Source organism: Budorcas taxicolor, chromosome 21, assembly GCF_023091745.1.
Source record: "Budorcas taxicolor isolate Tak-1 chromosome 21, Takin1.1, whole genome shotgun sequence".
Lineage (NCBI taxonomy): Eukaryota > Metazoa > Chordata > Mammalia > Artiodactyla > Bovidae > Budorcas > Budorcas taxicolor.
This window is the reverse complement of record NC_068930.1, coordinates 4,333,323-4,355,761: the sequence shown is the minus strand read 5'-3', so window position 1 is coordinate 4,355,761 and position 22,439 is coordinate 4,333,323. Positions and strand designations below refer to the sequence as shown.

Sequence of the window (22,439 nt, the reverse complement as noted above, 5' to 3'; positions counted from 1 at the left end):
ACTACTACAGCTCAGGTGTCCGTCCTTGCCACGAGTCCCACCTCCTCCCCGAACAGAGATACTTTCTGGAGAAGGCCTACAGTGTGGTTAACTTGGCCTTGGGCCAGATGCAGCCCACCATACGCTCGCAGAGCAGAAGAATACAGGGCATGCGCCTCTTCCTGTGCAATTAGTCCAGTCGGTCTCCGGGGCTCCGCCGGAAAGCGCAAGACAAGAGGCAGTCATCCTCAGGTACCAGGATCCAGGGGTCACTCCCACAGAAACGGGGCCCATTTCCTGGCCAGATTATGCTCAGATCCACAGCCTGCAGGGCCCTGGGTACCAACCACACCCTAGAGAAAGCTCCCTTAAAGCAAGACTTGGTCTAAATTGAACTCCTTCTGCCCCCAAGGGTGACTCACCCACATCAGAAGCCTCCAAGGGCTCTACTCACACAGGGCAATCAGCACTCAGCAAGACCCACAGGAAGAAGGTGGCTTTGATTACGGCAACACCGTGCCATCCTGCCTGGCAGCTTGTCCCCACCACGCAAGACCACCAAGCGCTCACAGATCACTAAGGCTGCTTCCAGGAAGACTCCAAATAAACAGGCAGGGGAAGACCTTGGATTTGCCAGGTTTCCCACCATCATGTCAGGGGAGCCAATGGCTACTACATTGAAGCAGCGTGGTATGCCAACCAATGCCGGATCTCTACCACAACCATGGTCTTCCAAGGTTGCTATGTCACTGCCAGGGTGGTGAACACCTGGGTGGGATCCGGGCTGTCTTGCTGGCCCCATTCTTCGGGAACTCATACACTTTGTAAATTCCAGTCCCAAGGGCTAAATGGGGGCACATACCTTATTACCACCCAGAGGGCTGGCTCCTAGGCCTAGTTATTGTAACTCTTCGAGGCACCAAAGATACAGTTTGAAAGACCTTTTACTGGCATCAGGCCACAAAGGTCACTATCACCGAGTCTCCCAACCACCAGCAATGCCCTGTCCTCTGCACCCAGCAACCAGCAGCTCCAAAAGGACCACAGTATGTATCACTGAAGACAGAACAACAGTGCCTGAATATCAGGGGACAGATTGTCCCAGGAAATCATACTACACCTATCTTCACCTGCACAACCATTCTGCTCTAGGCCTCTGGCCAACCCACGGGAGGAATGTATGGCTACGATCACCTCACAGTCCACAGTGTCCTGCAAGGCTCAACACTGTGACAGGAGTTGCAATACAGGAAGGAACTGCCAAGAACAGAAACTAGACCTATTTCCTTTTGCCCCTGCCAACGTTCCACTAGGTCCCTGCAACTGCTACAGTACACAGGCCACTCGGGAATCTCACCAACCCAAAGGGCTGCAATGGCGAGGGCCTCAGAGCTGACCTGGGGCTCTGATCAGAAACCACAGAAACTTTTGTGCTTCGGGTTTCATATCACCATTACCCCAACGAGCGCAACTAGCAGCATTAACGGGGAGGAAACACACCTTTTCGAGTGAAGAGCTCAAGAGCTCAGCCAGGATCTAATGTGACTCCTGCCACCACTGGACAAGCCGAATGCCTCTATGCTCCGCAGTGCCTTTACACGGACCTCGCATTCCAAGAGCCACTCCAATGTCTGTACACGGCCCACCCTCAGACGGGAGCCTCGCAAATGGTGGTGACCTAGCTCCTCCATGTGTGTGTGTGACACAGTGGGAGATGCACTCACTGCTAACCAGTCCCGCCCTTAACTCCAAGGGAAGCAACGTGCTGGACCTCAGTTTCGGTGAGGAGACGGTAGTGAGTTCTCACTCATTTTGTTCAGATTTTCCAAGGAATGCATGTGAGGGTGTCATCATCGATCCGAGCACGTGCTGGCTCACTGCCCACCTCCACGGGGCAGGCAGGGCCACTCCCAGGAGGAGCCAGTGACTTTGGAGTCCCCCAACACCCAGGAGAACTCAGAGCCCCCAGGCTTCTCAGCAAAAGGAATGGTCCCTCCATACATACAGCCACTCAGGCAGTCTCAGGAAACCTGAAATCCATGACACGTCTTGGGGCAGGGGAAGGCGTACCGAGCTCGGTGATCCGAAAGCAGTGGCAGCAACCTGGGCCCGCCACACTTCTCGCCGGACTCCCTAGCACCTCGAGTCACCATCTCACGAGCGGGGCTCCATTTTCTGAGTGACGGACTCTCACACTTGGGAACTTCACCTGACAAGGGGACAGAAAGCACAGGCAAGCTTCAGATGTGTACCCAGCTTCTCGCTAAGCAATATTGATGCCCACAGTTCCCTGAGGGAAGGCCTTTTTTGCTTCCCAACTGTAGTATCCCTTATGTACGACTGGATACCTATGTGTTGGCACAAGTGAAGAAAGTTAGGTTCACGTGACTGTGGATGTCTGTCTGACTGAGTGTGCAAGCGTGGCGGGAGACTTGATGTGGGTCTGAGTACTCGTGTTCTAGCGTACCAAGAATGATGTGCTCTCAGGATTCTGGGTGCCTTTGGAACTCTTTCCGTATATTTCCGTGTCTCAGAGCCCCTGAGCAAAGGCCCTGGTGTCTGAACACACACATCTTCTCCATGGAGACCTGAACTCCCACGCTCCCACAAAACACCATGCAAAATTACACTGAGGGGTTGACATAGGCTCTGGGCTCCCGATCTACATGATCCATGGGGTCTGACCAAAGTACAGGAACCGGACCACCTAAGGCCCCCTTGCGGAGCATCTGTGTGAATGTCCCTTACCGTGATACTACCCCAGCTACTACTACAGCTCAGGTGTCCGTCCTTGCCACGAGTCCCACCTCCTCCCCGAACAGAGATACTTTCTGGAGAAGGCCTACAGTGTGGTTAACTTGGCCTTGGGCCAGATGCAGCCCACCATACGCTCGCAGAGCAGAAGAATACAGGGCATGCGCCTCTTCCTGTGCAATTAGTCCAGTCGGTCTCCGGGGCTCCGCCGGAAAGCGCAAGACAAGAGGCAGTCATCCTCAGGTACCAGGATCCAGGGGTCACTCCCACAGAAACGGGGCCCATTTCCTGGCCAGATTATGCTCAGATCCACAGCCTGCAGGGCCCTGGGTACCAACCACACCCTAGAGAAAGCTCCCTTAAAGCAAGACTTGGTCTAAATTGAACTCCTTCTGCCCCCAAGGGTGACTCACCCACATCAGAAGCCTCCAAGGGCTCTACTCACACAGGGCAATCAGCACTCAGCAAGACCCACAGGAAGAAGGTGGCTTTGATTACGGCAACACCGTGCCATCCTGCCTGGCAGCTTGTCCCCACCACGCAAGACCACCAAGCGCTCACAGATCACTAAGGCTGCTTCCAGGAAGACTCCAAATAAACAGGCAGGGGAAGACCTTGGATTTGCCAGGTTTCCCACCATCATGTCAGGGGAGCCAATGGCTACTACATTGAAGCAGCGTGGTATGCCAACCAATGCCGGATCTCTACCACAACCATGGTCTTCCAAGGTTGCTATGTCACTGCCAGGGTGGTGAACACCTGGGTGGGATCCGGGCTGTCTTGCTGGCCCCATTCTTCGGGAACTCATACACTTTGTAAATTCCAGTCCCAAGGGCTAAATGGGGGCACATACCTTATTACCACCCAGAGGGCTGGCTCCTAGGCCTAGTTATTGTAACTCTTCGAGGCACCAAAGATACAGTTTGAAAGACCTTTTACTGGCATCAGGCCACAAAGGTCACTATCACCGAGTCTCCCAACCACCAGCAATGCCCTGTCCTCTGCACCCAGCAACCAGCAGCTCCAAAAGGACCACAGTATGTATCACTGAAGACAGAACAACAGTGCCTGAATATCAGGGGACAGATTGTCCCAGGAAATCATACTACACCTATCTTCACCTGCACAACCATTCTGCTCTAGGCCTCTGGCCAACCCACGGGAGGAATGTATGGCTACGATCACCTCACAGTCCACAGTGTCCTGCAAGGCTCAACACTGTGACAGGAGTTGCAATACAGGAAGGAACTGCCAAGAACAGAAACTAGACCTATTTCCTTTTGCCCCTGCCAACGTTCCACTAGGTCCCTGCAACTGCTACAGTACACAGGCCACTCGGGAATCTCACCAACCCAAAGGGCTGCAATGGCGAGGGCCTCAGAGCTGACCTGGGGCTCTGATCAGAAACCACAGAAACTTTTGTGCTTCGGGTTTCATATCACCATTACCCCAACGAGCGCAACTAGCAGCATTAACGGGGAGGAAACACACCTTTTCGAGTGAAGAGCTCAAGAGCTCAGCCAGGATCTAATGTGACTCCTGCCACCACTGGACAAGCCGAATGCCTCTATGCTCCGCAGTGCCTTTACACGGACCTCGCATTCCAAGAGCCACTCCAATGTCTGTACACGGCCCACCCTCAGACGGGAGCCTCGCAAATGGTGGTGACCTAGCTCCTCCATGTGTGTGTGTGACACAGTGGGAGATGCACTCACTGCTAACCAGTCCCGCCCTTAACTCCAAGGGAAGCAACGTGCTGGACCTCAGTTTCGGTGAGGAGACGGTAGTGAGTTCTCACTCATTTTGTTCAGATTTTCCAAGGAATGCATGTGAGGGTGTCATCATCGATCCGAGCACGTGCTGGCTCACTGCCCACCTCCACGGGGCAGGCAGGGCCACTCCCAGGAGGAGCCAGTGACTTTGGAGTCCCCCAACACCCAGGAGAACTCAGAGCCCCCAGGCTTCTCAGCAAAAGGAATGGTCCCTCCATACATACAGCCACTCAGGCAGTCTCAGGAAACCTGAAATCCATGACACGTCTTGGGGCAGGGGAAGGCGTACCGAGCTCGGTGATCCGAAAGCAGTGGCAGCAACCTGGGCCCGCCACACTTCTCGCCGGACTCCCTAGCACCTCGAGTCACCATCTCACGAGCGGGGCTCCATTTTCTGAGTGACGGACTCTCACACTTGGGAACTTCACCTGACAAGGGGACAGAAAGCACAGGCAAGCTTCAGATGTGTACCCAGCTTCTCGCTAAGCAATATTGATGCCCACAGTTCCCTGAGGGAAGGCCTTTTTTGCTTCCCAACTGTAGTATCCCTTATGTACGACTGGATACCTATGTGTTGGCACAAGTGAAGAAAGTTAGGTTCACGTGACTGTGGATGTCTGTCTGACTGAGTGTGCAAGCGTGGCGGGAGACTTGATGTGGGTCTGAGTACTCGTGTTCTAGCGTACCAAGAATGATGTGCTCTCAGGATTCTGGGTGCCTTTGGAACTCTTTCCGTATATTTCCGTGTCTCAGAGCCCCTGAGCAAAGGCCCTGGTGTCTGAACACACACATCTTCTCCATGGAGACCTGAACTCCCACGCTCCCACAAAACACCATGCAAAATTACACTGAGGGGTTGACATAGGCTCTGGGCTCCCGATCTACATGATCCATGGGGTCTGACCAAAGTACAGGAACCGGACCACCTAAGGCCCCCTTGCGGAGCATCTGTGTGAATGTCCCTTACCGTGATACTACCCCAGCTACTACTACAGCTCAGGTGTCCTTGCCACGAGTCCCACCTCCTCCCCGAACAGAGATACTTTCTGGAGAAGGCCTACAGTGTGGTTAACTTGGCCTTGGGCCAGATGCAGCCCACCATACGCTCGCAGAGCAGAAGAATACAGGGCATGCGCCTCTTCCTGTGCAATTAGTCCAGTCGGTCTCCGGGGCTCCGCCGGAAAGCGCAAGACAAGAGGCAGTCATCCTCAGGTACCAGGATCCAGGGGTCACTCCCACAGAAACGGGGCCCATTTCCTGGCCAGATTATGCTCAGATCCACAGCCTGCAGGGCCCTGGGTACCAACCACACCCTAGAGAAAGCTCCCTTAAAGCAAGACTTGGTCTAAATTGAACTCCTTCTGCCCCCAAGGGTGACTCACCCACATCAGAAGCCTCCAAGGGCTCTACTCACACAGGGCAATCAGCACTCAGCAAGACCCACAGGAAGAAGGTGGCTTTGATTACGGCAACACCGTGCCATCCTGCCTGGCAGCTTGTCCCCACCACACAAGACCACCAAGCGCTCACAGATCACTAAGGCTGCTTCCAGGAAGACTCCAAATAAACAGGCAGGGGAAGACCTTGGATTTGCCAGGTTTCCCACCATCATGTCAGGGGAGCCAATGGCTACTACATTGAAGCAGCGTGGTATGCCAACCAATGCCGGATCTCTACCACAACCATGGTCTTCCAAGGTTGCTATGTCACTGCCAGGGTGGTGAACACCTGGGTGGGATCCGGGCTGTCTTGCTGGCCCCATTCTTCGGGAACTCATACACTTTGTAAATTCCAGTCCCAAGGGCTAAATGGGGGCACATACCTTATTACCACCCAGAGGGCTGGCTCCTAGGCCTAGTTATTGTAACTCTTCGAGGCACCAAAGATACAGTTTGAAAGACCTTTTACTGGCATCAGGCCACAAAGGTCACTATCACCGAGTCTCCCAACCACCAGCAATGCCCTGTCCTCTGCACCCAGCAACCAGCAGCTCCAAAAGGACCACAGTATGTATCACTGAAGACAGAACAACAGTGCCTGAATATCAGGGGACAGATTGTCCCAGGAAATCATACTACACCTATCTTCACCTGCACAACCATTCTGCTCTAGGCCTCTGGCCAACCCACGGGAGGAATGTATGGCTACGATCACCTCACAGTCCACAGTGTCCTGCAAGGCTCAACACTGTGACAGGAGTTGCAATACAGGAAGGAACTGCCAAGAACAGAAACTAGACCTATTTCCTTTTGCCCCTGCCAACGTTCCACTAGGTCCCTGCAACTGCTACAGTACACAGGCCACTCGGGAATCTCACCAACCCAAAGGGCTGCAATGGCGAGGGCCTCAGAGCTGACCTGGGGCTCTGATCAGAAACCACAGAAACTTTTGTGCTTCGGGTTTCATATCACCATTACCCCAACGAGCGCAACTAGCAGCATTAACGGGGAGGAAACACACCTTTTCGAGTGAAGAGCTCAAGAGCTCAGCCAGGATCTAATGTGACTCCTGCCACCACTGGACAAGCCGAATGCCTCTATGCTCCGCAGTGCCTTTACACGGACCTCGCATTCCAAGAGCCACTCCAATGTCTGTACACGGCCCACCCTCAGACGGGAGCCTCGCAAATGGTGGTGACCTAGCTCCTCCATGTGTGTGTGTGACACAGTGGGAGATGCACTCACTGCTAACCAGTCCCGCCCTTAACTCCAAGGGAAGCAACGTGCTGGACCTCAGTTTCGGTGAGGAGACGGTAGTGAGTTCTCACTCATTTTGTTCAGATTTTCCAAGGAATGCATGTGAGGGTGTCATCATCGATCCGAGCACGTGCTGGCTCACTGCCCACCTCCACGGGGCAGGCAGGGCCACTCCCAGGAGGAGCCAGTGACTTTGGAGTCCCCCAACACCCAGGAGAACTCAGAGCCCCCAGGCTTCTCAGCAAAAGGAATGGTCCCTCCATACATACAGCCACTCAGGCAGTCTCAGGAAACCTGAAATCCATGACACGTCTTGGGGCAGGGGAAGGCGTACCGAGCTCGGTGATCCGAAAGCAGTGGCAGCAACCTGGGCCCGCCACACTTCTCGCCGGACTCCCTAGCACCTCGAGTCACCATCTCACGAGCGGGGCTCCATTTTCTGAGTGACGGACTCTCACACTTGGGAACTTCACCTGACAAGGGGACAGAAAGCACAGGCAAGCTTCAGATGTGTACCCAGCTTCTCGCTAAGCAATATTGATGCCCACAGTTCCCTGAGGGAAGGCCTTTTTTGCTTCCCAACTGTAGTATCCCTTATGTACGACTGGATACCTATGTGTTGGCACAAGTGAAGAAAGTTAGGTTCACGTGACTGTGGATGTCTGTCTGACTGAGTGTGCAAGCGTGGCGGGAGACTTGATGTGGGTCTGAGTACTCGTGTTCTAGCGTACCAAGAATGATGTGCTCTCAGGATTCTGGGTGCCTTTGGAACTCTTTCCGTATATTTCCGTGTCTCAGAGCCCCTGAGCAAAGGCCCTGGTGTCTGAACACACACATCTTCTCCATGGAGACCTGAACTCCCACGCTCCCACAAAACACCATGCAAAATTACACTGAGGGGTTGACATAGGCTCTGGGCTCCCGATCTACATGATCCATGGGGTCTGACCAAAGTACAGGAACCGGACCACCTAAGGCCCCCTTGCGGAGCATCTGTGTGAATGTCCCTTACCGTGATACTACCCCAGCTACTACTACAGCTCAGGTGTCCTTGCCACGAGTCCCACCTCCTCCCCGAACAGAGATACTTTCTGGAGAAGGCCTACAGTGTGGTTAACTTGGCCTTGGGCCAGATGCAGCCCACCATACGCTCGCAGAGCAGAAGAATACAGGGCATGCGCCTCTTCCTGTGCAATTAGTCCAGTCGGTCTCCGGGGCTCCGCCGGAAAGCGCAAGACAAGAGGCAGTCATCCTCAGGTACCAGGATCCAGGGGTCACTCCCACAGAAACGGGGCCCATTTCCTGGCCAGATTATGCTCAGATCCACAGCCTGCAGGGCCCTGGGTACCAACCACACCCTAGAGAAAGCTCCCTTAAAGCAAGACTTGGTCTAAATTGAACTCCTTCTGCCCCCAAGGGTGACTCACCCACATCAGAAGCCTCCAAGGGCTCTACTCACACAGGGCAATCAGCACTCAGCAAGACCCACAGGAAGAAGGTGGCTTTGATTACGGCAACACCGTGCCATCCTGCCTGGCAGCTTGTCCCCACCACACAAGACCACCAAGCGCTCACAGATCACTAAGGCTGCTTCCAGGAAGACTCCAAATAAACAGGCAGGGGAAGACCTTGGATTTGCCAGGTTTCCCACCATCATGTCAGGGGAGCCAATGGCTACTACATTGAAGCAGCGTGGTATGCCAACCAATGCCGGATCTCTACCACAACCATGGTCTTCCAAGGTTGCTATGTCACTGCCAGGGTGGTGAACACCTGGGTGGGATCCGGGCTGTCTTGCTGGCCCCATTCTTCGGGAACTCATACACTTTGTAAATTCCAGTCCCAAGGGCTAAATGGGGGCACATACCTTATTACCACCCAGAGGGCTGGCTCCTAGGCCTAGTTATTGTAACTCTTCGAGGCACCAAAGATACAGTTTGAAAGACCTTTTACTGGCATCAGGCCACAAAGGTCACTATCACCGAGTCTCCCAACCACCAGCAATGCCCTGTCCTCTGCACCCAGCAACCAGCAGCTCCAAAAGGACCACAGTATGTATCACTGAAGACAGAACAACAGTGCCTGAATATCAGGGGACAGATTGTCCCAGGAAATCATACTACACCTATCTTCACCTGCACAACCATTCTGCTCTAGGCCTCTGGCCAACCCACGGGAGGAATGTATGGCTACGATCACCTCACAGTCCACAGTGTCCTGCAAGGCTCAACACTGTGACAGGAGTTGCAATACAGGAAGGAACTGCCAAGAACAGAAACTAGACCTATTTCCTTTTGCCCCTGCCAACGTTCCACTAGGTCCCTGCAACTGCTACAGTACACAGGCCACTCGGGAATCTCACCAACCCAAAGGGCTGCAATGGCGAGGGCCTCAGAGCTGACCTGGGACTCCAATCAGATATTACAAAAGCTTCCTCGCTTCAGTTTCCACATCAGCACTGCCTCAACTAGTGCACTCGTTGCAGGAACCAGAACGAAATATGCCTTTTCAAGTTAAGAGGTCCATGGGCCTAGGCCAGGATATACTGTAACTCTTATCACCATTGGACAAGCCTCTTCTGCTCTTCAGTGGCATTCACCATGCAGCTCTCATTCCAAGAATACTGCTCAAACATCTGTACATGCCCACCCTCAGACAGGAGCCTCGCAAGTGGTGGTGATCCCAGTGCTCTATGCATGTGTGTGACACAATTGACGCTGCCCGCACTTCTAACCAGTCCTGCCCTTAGCCCCAGAGGAGACAACATGCTAGACCTTGTTTCGATGAGGAGATGATATCAATTTCTCACTCATTTTGTTCAGATTTTCCAGGGAACGCATGTGAGCATGCCATCATCGATCTGAGCACCTGCTCGTTCGCTGTACACTTTAGCCAGGAAGGAAGGCCAGCCCCCAGGAGGAGCAAGTGACCTGGGAGTCCCCCAGCAGCTGGGGGAACTCAGAGCTCCTAGGCTTCTTGGCCAGAAGAACAGTCCATCTAAACTTACAGCTACTCAGGCAGTCCCAGGAAACTGTAAATCCATGACACATCTTGGGTTAGCTGAAGGCATTCCATGCTCAGTGATCCAAAAAGTAGAGGTAGCAACCTGGGCCCGCCACACTTCTTGTTGGACTCCTTTGCACCTTGAATCACCACCTCACGGGCAGGGCTTCGCATCCTGGGTGACGGGCAGTCATACCTGGCAATGTCACCTGACAAGCAGACAGAAAGCACAGGCAGGCTTCAGATGTGTTCCCTCATTCTTGCTGAACAATACTGATGCCCATGGTTCTCTGGGGGAAGTTCTGGATCTGAGCCCCAACTGTCTTGATCCCTTACATATGACTGGATACCTATCTGTCACCAGGAGTGTAGGAAATTAGTTTCAAGTGCCTGTGGGTTATCTATCTCTCTGAAAGCCGTATGTGGCCAGGGGATTCAATGTGGGGCTGAGTGCGTGTGTTCTGGTCTACCAACAAAGATTTACTCTCAGGATCCTGGGTGTGCCTCTGAAACTCCTGTGGGTCTCTGTGTCAGAGCCCCTTTGCAAAGGCCTCAGTGTCTGAATAGGCATGACTTCTCCACAGAGCCCTGACCTCCTGCCGTCACATAAAATGGCAGATGAAGCATGCCGCCTTCAACAAGCCCCATGCAATATTCATCCAGAGGGCCTGTTGAAATAGGCTCTGGGCTCCTGATCCCCATGACACCCATCCTCTGACCAAAGCACATTGACCTGACTGCTCAAGGTCGCCCTGCAGAGCATCTGTGTGACTGCCACCTACACTGAGACCATGCCAGGTTCTACTACAGCTCAGGTGTCCTTGCCCACAAGTCCCCCTCCCTTCAAGAACAAGGGTACTTTCCCCAAGAAGCTTCAGGTGGCTCATTGTACACCTCAGTAGGGCAGGCAGTACAGCTCCCAGGAGGAGCCAGTGAGCCTGGGAGTCCTCTAGCAGCTAGGCAATTCAAAGCCCCCAGGCTTCTCAGTAAGAGGATCAGTCCATCCACACTTAGAGCTACTCAGGCAATCTCATGGAACCCATGGAACCCTTAATCCAAAAGGGGGAACGTGTACCCTCCATAGTGATTGAGAAAGCTGTGGCAGCAACTTGGGCCCACCACACTTCTGACCAGACTTCTTGCATCTGAAGTCAATACATACCACACATGGCCTCTTTTCCTGGGTGATGGACAGTCATACCCGACAACTGTTCCTGAAAACTGAAAAGCACAGGCATGCTTCAGATGTGCATCCCATTCTCTCTGAATAACATCCACGCTGATAGTTCCCTGGTTGAAGGCCTTCATTTGCTTTCTAACTGCCTCAATCCCTTATATACCAGTGGATACATAAGCATCAGCAGACTGTAGGAAATTAGGATGTATTATCTGTGTGTGTCTGTTTGGCTGACTGTGGTGAGGGGCTTGACGTTGGGCTGTGTGTGTGTTCCAGTGTACAAAGATAAGCTTTCAGGATTCTGGGCGTGGATCTGGAACTCCTGGTTGTCTCCTTAAAGGCTGAGCCCCTTTGTAAAGGCCTCATTGCCTGAAAAGGTATGCCTTCTCTACAGAGCCCTGACATCCAGCCTTCCCACAATACGGCAGATCACGCCTGACACCTTCCATAAGCCCCATGCAAACTTTCACCCTGAGGGGCTGTTCACATAGGGCATGGGCTCCTGATTTCCAAAACCCACGCCCTCTGACCAAAGCACAGGAACCTGACTGCTCAAAATCAGCAAGTGGAGCCTCTGTGAAACTGCCACATATCCGGAGGCCATGCCAGTACTACTACAATTAGTTGTCCCTTCTCACAAGTCCCAGCTCCTCAAGGTACAAGTGAAGTTTCCTGAGCAGACAGACAATTCCATGAACTTGGCCCCAGAGCAGAAAAGCCCCACCACACCCTCAAAATGCTAAAATAACTCAGGGCATGAAACTTGTCTGGCTGACTGTGTCCAATCACTCTCCAGTGCTCCACTGGAAAGTGAAGATGGGAGTCGGTCATCCTCAGGGATCAGGGTTCAGGGGTCACTCTCACAGAAACTGGGACCCTTTAGCAGTCAGATTAGGCTCAAATCCATATCCCTGCGGGCCCTGGGTACCAACCACACCTGAGGAAAAGCTCCCCTAGTTCAGGGCCTGGTCCAAGCTGAACTGCTCCTGCTCCCAAGGTTTCTCAACCCCATCAGAAGCCTTAAGGTGCCCTGCTCAAACAAGGGACCATCAGCACCCAGAAAGACCCACAGAAGTAAGAAGGCCTTGATTAGTTGACCCACACCATTCTGCCTGGCACCTCTTCTCCACCAGAGCAAAACTACCAAGTCCATCCAGGACACCAAGGCTGCTCCCAAGACCTGAGAAGAGGTGTGAAGAGAAAAGCTTTGCTGTGCAAGGTTTCCCGAAACCGTGCCAGGGTACCCACTGGCTACACCACGGAGGCAGGCTTGGCATGCCAACCAAGGCCCAACCTCTACCACAACCACTGCCTCAGTGATGATACTTCTCTGCAGGGTGGAAAACACCTGAGTCCCACCCAGGCTGGCCATCTTGCCCCATCCCTTAGGAATTCTTACAGCTTGAAAATTCCATGCCCAAGAGCCAAAGGGACCAACAGGCATGTGCGCAGACCTCAGTTCTACCCAGACTGGTTGGCAGGCAGGCCTCAGTACATGGAACTCTTCAAAGCCCCTGCAAGATACTCTTGAGTATCCCTCTTCAGGTATCAGGCCACCAAGGCCACAGAAGTCTCCTGAGGACCAGCGGGCCCTCTCTTTTGCAGGGAGCCAAGGGGACCTTCAAGGGGACCAAGGTATCCTTGGAAACATAAAGACAGTGCCTGCAGTCTCAGGGAGACAGTTCATCCCAGGAAATCACACTGCAACTTTCCTCACCTGCAGTACGCTTTTCCTAGGTACTCTGGCTAACCCACAGAAGGAATGCAGAGCTGGTACCTCACCACACTCCACAGCGGCCTCCACAGATCAAGCACTGTGCCAAGAGTTGCAATATAGGAGTTGCCAACTGCAGAAATGAGGCCTATTGCCTTTTGTCAATGCCACTGGTCCACCAGGTCACTGCAACTGCTGCAGCCAACCACATCCTCAAGAATCCTACCACGCCCTCAAGAATCTTAAAAACCCAAAGGGCCACAATGGCGAGGGCCTCAGATCTGGCCTGGGGCTGCAATCAAGAAACCACTGTAGCTTCCTTGCTTTGGCTTCCACATCAGCACAGCCCTAACTGCTGCACTTGCAGCAGGAACTGGGGCGAAACACACCTGTTCAAGCCAAGAGCTCAATGGGCCTAGGCCAGGATCTACTGCAACTCCTACCACCAGTTGCCAAGCTGGCAGCCTCCTCTGCCCCTCACAGTCATTACCAAGGACCTGGCACTCTGAAGTCCACTCAAAGGCCTGTCCACAGCCCACCCTCAGATGGGAGCCTCACAAATTGTGGTGACCTGGGTGCTGTGTCCATGTGTATGACACAGATGTAGCTGGCCTTCATGCTAACTAGCCCCTCCCATAGCCACAGGGGCAGCAACGTGCTGGACCTCAGTTTCGATGAGGAGACGGTAGTGAGTTCTCACTCATTTTGTTCAGATTTTCCAAGGAATGCAGGTGAGGGTGTCATCATTGATCTGAGCACGTGCTGGCTTGCTGCCCACCTCTGCAGGGCAGGCAGCACAGATCCCAGGAGGAGCCAGTGACCTAAGTCTCCCCCAGAACCAGGGGGAACTCAGAGCCCCCACGCTTTTCAGCAAGAGGAACAGTCCCCCCATACTTACAGCCACTCATGCAGTCCCAGGAAAGCCGAAATCCATGACACGTCTTTGGGTAGGGGAAGGCGTACCATGCTCGATGATCCAAAAAGAACTGGCAGCAACCTGGGCCCGCCACACTCCCTTGCACCTCGAGTCACTACCTTATGGGCGGGGCTTTGTCTCCTGGGTGACGGACAGTCATGCCTGGCAACTTCACCTGTCAAGAGGACAGAAAGCACAGGCAGGCTTCACATGTGTACCCGGTCTTTCACTGGGCAACATCGATGTGCTTGCTTCATGAGGGGAAGGCCTGTATCTGCTACCCAACTGTATTGATCCCTTACATACGACTGGATACATATCTGTCAATAGAGTGCAGCAAATTAGGTTCAAGTGCCTGTGGTTATCTGACTGAGCGTGCATGGCTGCTGGGGGATTTGATGTGGGGCTGAGTATCCTCTGGAACTCCTTCTAGGTATCTCTGTGCCTAAGAGTCCCCATGCAAAGGCCCTGATATCTGAATACACGTGCCATCTCCATGGAGTCCTACTGCATTGTCCCCTGGCTTTAGTCCACCAGGCCTCCGCAACCACTGCAACCCAGCAGGCACTCAGGAATCTCACCAAATCAAAGGGCTGCAATGGCAGGGTCCTCAGATATGGCCTGGGGCTCCAACTAGGAACCACAGAAGCTTCCTCACTTCGGCCTCGACATCAGCACAGCCCCAACTATGGCACTCAGAGCAGGAACTACACCAAAAATACACCTACCCAAACCAGATCCCACTTGCATGCTGCTGCTGCTGCTGCTGCTGCTGCTGCTGCTGCTAAGTCGTTTCAGTCATGTCCGACTCTGTGCGACCCCATAGACGGCAGCCCATCAGGCTCCCCCGTCCTTGGGATTCTCCAGGCAAGAACACTGGAGTGGGTTGCCATTTCCTTCTCCAGTGAATGAAAGTGAAAAGTGAAAGTGAAGTCGCTCAGTCGTGTCCAACTCTTAGTGACTCCATAGACTTCAGCCCACCAGGCTCCTCTGTCCATGGGATTTTCCAGGCAAGAGTACTGGAGTGGGGTGCCACTGCCTTCATGGCTGGGATCTATTCTGACTCCTACTACCTGCAGCCACGCTGGCCTCCTCTCCAGCCACTCAGTCATGTCCAACTCTTTGTGACCCCATGAAATGCTATTTGCTAGGTTTCTCTGTCTTTCATCATCTCCTGTAGTTTTCTCCAATCCTTGTCCATCGAGTTAGTGATGCTATCCAACCATCTCATCATCTTTTGTCCCCTTCTCCTCCTGCCTTCAATGCTTCCCAGAACAAAGTCTATTCTATTGTGTCAACTTTTCTCATTAGGTGGCCAAATTATTGGAGCTTCAGCTTCAGCATCAGACCTTCCAGTGAATATTCAGGATTGATTTCCTTTAGGATTCACTGGTTTTTCCCTTGTAGTCTGAGGGACTCTCATGAGTATACCATGGTACAAAACAAATCTTCAATGCTCAGCCTTCTTTATGGTCCTAATCTCACATCCATACATGAGTACTGGAAAACTATCACTTTGAGTATATGGACCTTTGTCAGCAAATGATGTCTCTAATCATTAGTATCCTGTCTAATTTTGTCATAGCTTTTCTTCCAAGGAGCAAGCGCCTTGTAATTTCATGGTTTCAGTCACCAGCCACAGTGATTTGGAGCCCAAGAAAGTGAAGTCTGTTACTGTTTTACTGTGCATGGTCTTGCCTACCAGAGCTAGACCCAGTTTTCCCCATAGTTAGTCCCACCCATCAGGAAGCTTCCATAAGCCGCTTATCTTCATCCATCATAGAGCAGATAGAAAGAAAATCATAATCACCTAAAACTAACCAAATTGATCACATGTATCACAGTCTTATCTAATTCAGTGAAACTATGAGCCATGCCTTGTAGGGCCACCCAAGAGGGATGAGTCATGGTGGCCAGTTCTGACAAAATGTGGTCCACTGGAGAAAAAAAGAAGATAAATTGCTTTGGCTTCTTGTATTTAGAATCCAGTGAACAATATGAAAAGGGGAAAAGGCATGACACTGAAAGATGAATTCCCCAAGTCAGTAGGTGCCCAATATGCTACTGTAGAAGAGTGGAGAAATAGCTCCAGAAGGAATGAAGAGGCTGACCCACAATGGAAACAACATCTAATTGTGGATGTATCTGGTGGTGAAAGTAAAGTCCGATGCTGTAATGAACAATATTGCAAAGGAACCTGGAATATTAGATCCACAAATCAAAGTAAATTGGAATTGGTCAAAGAGGATATAGTTAAGAATGAATGTTGACATTTTAGGAATCAGTGAACTAAAATGGATGGGAATGGGTGAATAATACAGATGACCATTATATCTATTACTCTGGGCAAGAATCCCTTAGAAGAAATGGAATAGCCCTCATGGTCAATACAAGAATTCAAAGTGCAGTACGTGGGTGCAATCTCAAAAACAACACAATGATCTCAGTTCATTTTTAAGGCAAACCATTCAATAGCACACTAATCCATCTCTATGCCTCAATCACATATGCCAAGGAAGATGAAATTTAATGGTTCTATGAAGACTGACAACACTTTCTAGAACTAAAAGGACACCAAAAAAAAATAAGTCCTTTTCATCACAGGGGACTGGAGTGCAAAAGAAGGAAGTCAAGAGACACTTGGAATAACAGGCAAGTTTGGTCTTGTAGTACAAAATGAAGCAGGGAAAAGGCTAACATTGCCAAGAGAATGCAATGCTCATAGCAAACACCCTCTTCCAATAACACAAGAGAAGACTCTACACATGGACAACCCGACTGTCAAATCTGAAATAAGATTGATTTCATTCTTTGCAGGTGAAGTTGGAGAAGCTCTAGACAGTCACTAAAAACAAGACCGGGAGCTGACTGTGACACAGAAAATGAACTCAAAAAAAAAAAAAAAAGAAAAAAAGAAAGGAAAGAAGAAAGAAAATGAACTCATTGTAAACTTTAGACTTAACTGAAGAAAGGAGAGAAAACCACTAGGCCATTCAGGTATGACCTAAATCAAGTATCTCATGATTATACAATGGAAGCGACAAACAGATTCAAGGGATTAGATCTGATAGACAGAGTGTCTGAAGAATTATGGACAGAATTGATGCTTTTGAACTGTGGTGTTGGAGAAAACTCTTGAGAGTCTCTTGGACTGCAAGAAGATCAAACCAGTCAATCCTAAAGGAAACTGGTCCTGAAGATTCATTGGAAGAACTGATGCTGAAGCTGAAAACTCAACCCTTTGGCCACCTGACGTGAGGAACTGATTCACTGGAAAAGACCCTAATGCTGGGAAAGATTGAAGACAGGCAGAGAAGGGGACAACAGAGGATGAGATGGTTGGATGGCATAACTGACTCTATGGATAAGAGTTTGAGTAAGTTCCGGGAGTTGGTGATGGACAGGGAAGCCTGGCGTGCTGCAGTCCATGGGGTCGCCAAGAATCAGACACAACTGAGTGACTGAACTGAACTGAATCTAACAAAAAACTCTTCAATGAACACTACTACGAACAACTTCATCAACAAGGACAGCAAATATAGGGAAAATGGATTGTCTGACTTCCAAAGTTGCCAAATTATGATATGCATAATGTTCAATTTTCAATGTAAAAGTACTAGAATATTGGACATTCAAAGAAACATGCATGTCCCTCACACAGAAGGAAAAATTAAGAACAAGCAACAGGAACTCAAAGTCAAGACACAGGACTCAACAGAGAAATATTTTAAATCAGTTACTTTAAATATGCTGCAAAAAGTAATGGAAAGTAGTTTTAAGAACCAGATGATTCCCACAAACACTATCTCATGAATAGGTATGTCAATCAAGGGACAGAAAATTTTCAAACAAAATCAAGTAGAAATTCTGGAGTTGAAAGCATAATTACAAGTATTAAGAAACTCACAAAAAGGCCTCCATGACAAATTTGAACTGACAAAAAAAAACACCAACAACTAAAAACTATAAATCGTTCAAATTATCCAGTTATAGGAAGAGAAAATTTATTTTCAATAGACACAGCCTAAAAGTAATATGAGGCCAGTGTACTAACATACACAAAACAAGAGTCAGAGAAAAAGAAAGGAATCAGCAGGAATCAAGAAATAATAGACAAAACTGCCCAAAGTTGATGAAAAATCACAAACTTAAGAAGTCCATATAGGATAAATTCAAACAGATTCACAGTGCAACACATCATTATGAAACTGTTCAAACAGAAAGACAAAACAGCAATAGAGAAGACACAGAAGTGATTTTCAGAAAAACAAAAGTGATTTCTCATCATACCACATGGTTTCAGAAGGCAGCAGGATGGCACCTTCAAAGTTCTGAAACAAAATGTTATTCAACTGGGAATTCCTCATCTGATAATAATGCTCTAAAAAAATGAAGGAGAAATTAAGACATTCTCAGATTAACAAAGACTGAGAATGTTCTTTAACAGTAAATTTGCCCCACAAGAAATGTCTACGGGAGTCAATCTTAAATGAATGTACAATATACAATAACAAATCTGCATCAAGAAATAAATAACGTCAGTAAAGGTAACTACACAGGCAAATATAAAAGCCAGTGTTAATATATCTTTGTAACTCTTTTCTTATATGGTACTTAAATAAAGGCATAAAACAAAAACCATCTGCCTGTGGTGATGAGTGCATAAGTATGAAGACATAATGTGTGACAATGACAACATATAGGGGAAATGGAGCAATGTGGCAACAAAATTTTATGCAGTATTGAAATTAAATTGTTATTAATCATAACTACTTTATTATAAATTAAGAAGTTAATTGTTATCCCTAGGGCAACCACTAAGAAAATAACTTGAAAATATATAGTAAAAACAAGGAAATAAAGAATTTAAAATGGTACTCTCAATAATATCTATTTCACAGAAAACACGCAATATTGAAGACCAAAAAAAAAAAAGTTACAGAAAAAATGGAGAGCAAAATAGCAGTTGTCCTCCTTAATCAGTAATTACTTTAAACAGAGATGGTTTAAAATTTCTAAATGAAAGACAGAGATTGGCAACATGGATTAAAAACATGATCCAACTATATGTTATCTGCAAGAGAAATACTTCAGATTCAAAAACACAGATTGGTTAAAAATTAAAGCATGAAATAAATATTTCATATAACATGTAACCAAAAGACAGCTAGAGTGACTAAACCAATATCAGACAAAAGCTGTCTTCAAATGAAAATTGTTACATGGGTCAATTAAACATTGATAAGAGTCAAATACATTAAGAAGATAAAGCAATGATAAACATTTACACACTTAACAACAAAGTCCCAAAATACATGAAGCAAAATTGCACAGAACTGAAGAAACAGACAACTCTACAATATCTGGATACTTTTAATGTCTTGCTTTTAATAAGCAATAGAACAATTAGAAGAACGATCATTATGGAAATAGAATACTTGAACAACCATAAACCAACTATAGTGAACAGACTTACACAGAACACTCCACCTAAAATCAAATGATTATACATTTTTCTCAAGTGCATAAGGAACATAAGACCAGATATAACACCAAAAATAAGTTTAAATAAATTCTAAAACACTGAAATCATACAGACTATGTTCACTGATCACAATGGAATTAAACTAGAAATCAGTAATGGAAAAAAATTTAGATGATTTCACACATTAAGTAGAAATTATGAAACAAGTTCCTAATAAAAATCAATCAAGTACGACATTCTCAGGGAAAATTATTAAATTATTTGAGATAAATGAAAATTAACACACAGCATTCCAAAATTTATGACATGCCAAAAGCAGTACTTGAGGAGAAAATTTTATAGCTGTTGAGATTTACATTTAAAAAAGAAAGATTTCAAATCAGTAACCTACCTTAAGAAGCTAGCAAAAGAAAAGAAAACCAAACATAAAGCAAGAAAGAAAGAAAAGAAAGATTAGTATAAAAAATGATAAAGATTAAAGACTGAAACAAGCAACTGAATAAAAAATAAATATCAATTAAACAAAAAATGAATTCCTTGAAAAATTCAACGAAATTCAGAATATTTTAGCTAAACTGACCAGAGGAAATGAATGACCTTGCTAGTTTGTAGAGAAGTGAATATATAAATTACAATTCATAAATAAATAACAAAACAACTTATATTAAAGAATTTGTGAAAAGAAAGATCTTTGTCAAGAGAAAAACAGAGTTTACTCAATTCAAAAGTATTAAACATCAGGCCCTAGGTAACACAAAACCTGTGTAATCATGCCAAGGAATATAGATTATTTTTCTTAACTGATAGATGTTTCAATTTTAACAATAAATAATGATTATTTAATATATGAAATTTTACTACACTTGATTAACCCAACCTAGTATGTTTTGTGAGATTAATGTAATATGGAAAACTGAAATTTTCTGTTACAAAAAAATGAAGCTTTTTATCATTTAAAATCTTCATGACCTTAGAAAGAGTTCAGAAAGTATAAAGTATAATTTTTCAGATCGAAAAAGGAAAAATCCTAATTAAAGCCAAATGTGGCTCAGCTGGTAAAGAATCTGCCTGCAATGTGGGAGACATGGGTTTGATCCCTGGGTTGGGAAGATCCCCTGGAGAAGGCAAAGGCTACCCACTCCATTATTCTGGCCTGGAGAATTCCATGGACTGTATAGTCCATGGAGTCACAAAGAATCAGACACAATTGAGCACCTTGCACTTTCAACATTTAGAAGAATAGTAATAATGACCCGTAATGATCTTACGGATCTGACCAAAATGATCTAACAATGATGACCTCAATCATGGGGTCAACATTTTGAAACCATAATATGTTAAGAAAACTCCCAAGCACAGTTTAATTTCACCAAAGGATATTTCACTGCAACAAGAAAATATATAAAACAACCATTTTCCAAGATTCTGTATTTGTCAGTTTACCTAAAACTCAGATAAAATAAAATTTAAAATTTGGAAATGAGGCTAGAGGCAATCACTAAAGAAAAGGACACATCATGAAGGTATTACCCAGTAAGTCACTGAACAGATGAACACTTAAGACTTCAGGGTATGGCACAGTGTACAAGACATATGAATTTTAAAGGATCCTGGTAGTTACTCACCCCTATTCTCTGAAGTAGAGGCCCTCATTTCAGTCCTTCTATCTCAGAAAAGCATAGCAGAAAAAAGAAAAAAAAGACATAGCCTCAAAAATATTCAACAGTAAAAATAACAAAGCACTAATACTGTCAAAATTCATTGTCAAAATTTATTAGTCATGCAATGTTCTTCTTCCAGCCCAACCACAAATGATGCTTTCAGTATCCATTACAGTTGCTCAACCCCTTCTTACTTCAACATTTTTCCCCCTCATTTATTACTCAAGAACAATTCCTTTAAAAAGTTCTATCTACAACTGTGTTCAAAATGAAGCAAGTCTTGGGTCACTTGGCATATCTACATGCCTCATAAGAGGCATGAGTATATAGAATAGGATGACTTGCTCTGGAAGAAAGGAAAGGCATGCTCACAGCAGTGTTATGTAGCCAAAGCCAGGCTCTGAGGTTCTTATTTGTCCGGTTAGAGGGGCATTCATCTGGACCTCAGATTGACATCTGGAATGAGTCCCTCAGCATCCTCAGACAGTTTTTCTCATCATCGATCCAGACAAGCACCCTCCCAACAAATAAGCATTTCCATAGCCAGGCTCATTTCCTTCAGGCTTACATACTGTGTTGTTAACAAAAATCAATACATATACAGAACACAATTTGTTTAGTATTATACAATAAAACCCTCATAGCACAAAAGGCACACAACCATGGGTTTCTCTGTATAAAATTAAAATCTATTGAGAATATCCAAAACAACTAAGTCAATTAAAATTTCGAGGAGTAGTGAGGTGAAAGTGTTAGTTTCCCAGTGGAGTCTGACTCTTTGACACCCCATGGACTGTAGCCCGCTAGGCTCCTCTGTTCGGGGAATTCTCCAAGCAAGAACAGTGCAGTGGGTAGTCATTCCCTTCTCCAGGGGATATTCCTGACCCAGGGGTCATATCTGTGTTTCCTGCATAGCAGGAAGGTTCTTGTTCATCTGAGCTATAGTGGGGTAGCATTTGTAAATGAAGTAGCCTATAAGCTTTGATTATAGTGGAAATATGAGTAGAAATATCTAAATTCTGAAATGCTAGTAACAAAAAGATAAATAATTTGGCACATTCAAATTTCACTAAAAGGTTATTTTCACACATAATAAAATGGTATAAAAAGGAAATCTATCAATGATTCTTAAATGTTAACCAAGTTATTTTCTTTAATAGAGGGAAACATAATGAAGAGTCCATTAACAAAGTAGATATACCTATGTGGGAAAATTTATCATAAAAATGTGCTCCCTGGGCACCTGAAAAAATGAGGTCACAAAACTTGAATTTGTGACATC

At 47.4% G+C, this 22,439-nt stretch overlaps 6 non-coding genes across 6 annotated transcripts; all 6 read right to left on the bottom strand.

The window, feature by feature from the left end:
- Nucleotides 1-1,746: 1,746 nt before the first annotated feature.
- On the bottom strand, nt 1,747-1,839 carry LOC128067060 (small nucleolar RNA SNORD116). The gene has a single exon (XR_008201276.1). It is a non-coding gene; the product is annotated as a small nucleolar RNA SNORD116 (small nucleolar RNA).
- A 2,652-nt stretch (nt 1,840-4,491) lies between these two features.
- LOC128067057 (small nucleolar RNA SNORD116) lies at nt 4,492-4,584 on the bottom strand. The gene has a single exon (XR_008201274.1). It is a non-coding gene; the product is annotated as a small nucleolar RNA SNORD116 (small nucleolar RNA).
- A 2,648-nt stretch (nt 4,585-7,232) lies between these two features.
- LOC128067056 (small nucleolar RNA SNORD116) lies at nt 7,233-7,325 on the bottom strand. The gene has a single exon (XR_008201273.1). It is a non-coding gene; the product is annotated as a small nucleolar RNA SNORD116 (small nucleolar RNA).
- A 2,646-nt stretch (nt 7,326-9,971) lies between these two features.
- Nucleotides 9,972-10,063, bottom strand: LOC128067078 (small nucleolar RNA SNORD116). The gene has a single exon (XR_008201294.1). It is a non-coding gene; the product is annotated as a small nucleolar RNA SNORD116 (small nucleolar RNA).
- Nucleotides 10,064-13,755: 3,692 nt separating this feature from the next.
- LOC128067076 (small nucleolar RNA SNORD116) lies at nt 13,756-13,848 on the bottom strand. The gene has a single exon (XR_008201292.1). It is a non-coding gene; the product is annotated as a small nucleolar RNA SNORD116 (small nucleolar RNA).
- Nucleotides 13,849-21,596: 7,748 nt separating this feature from the next.
- LOC128067139 (small nucleolar RNA SNORD109A) lies at nt 21,597-21,663 on the bottom strand. Its single transcript, XR_008201345.1, has one exon. It is a non-coding gene; the product is annotated as a small nucleolar RNA SNORD109A (small nucleolar RNA).
- Between the last annotated feature and the right edge of the window lie 776 nt (nt 21,664-22,439).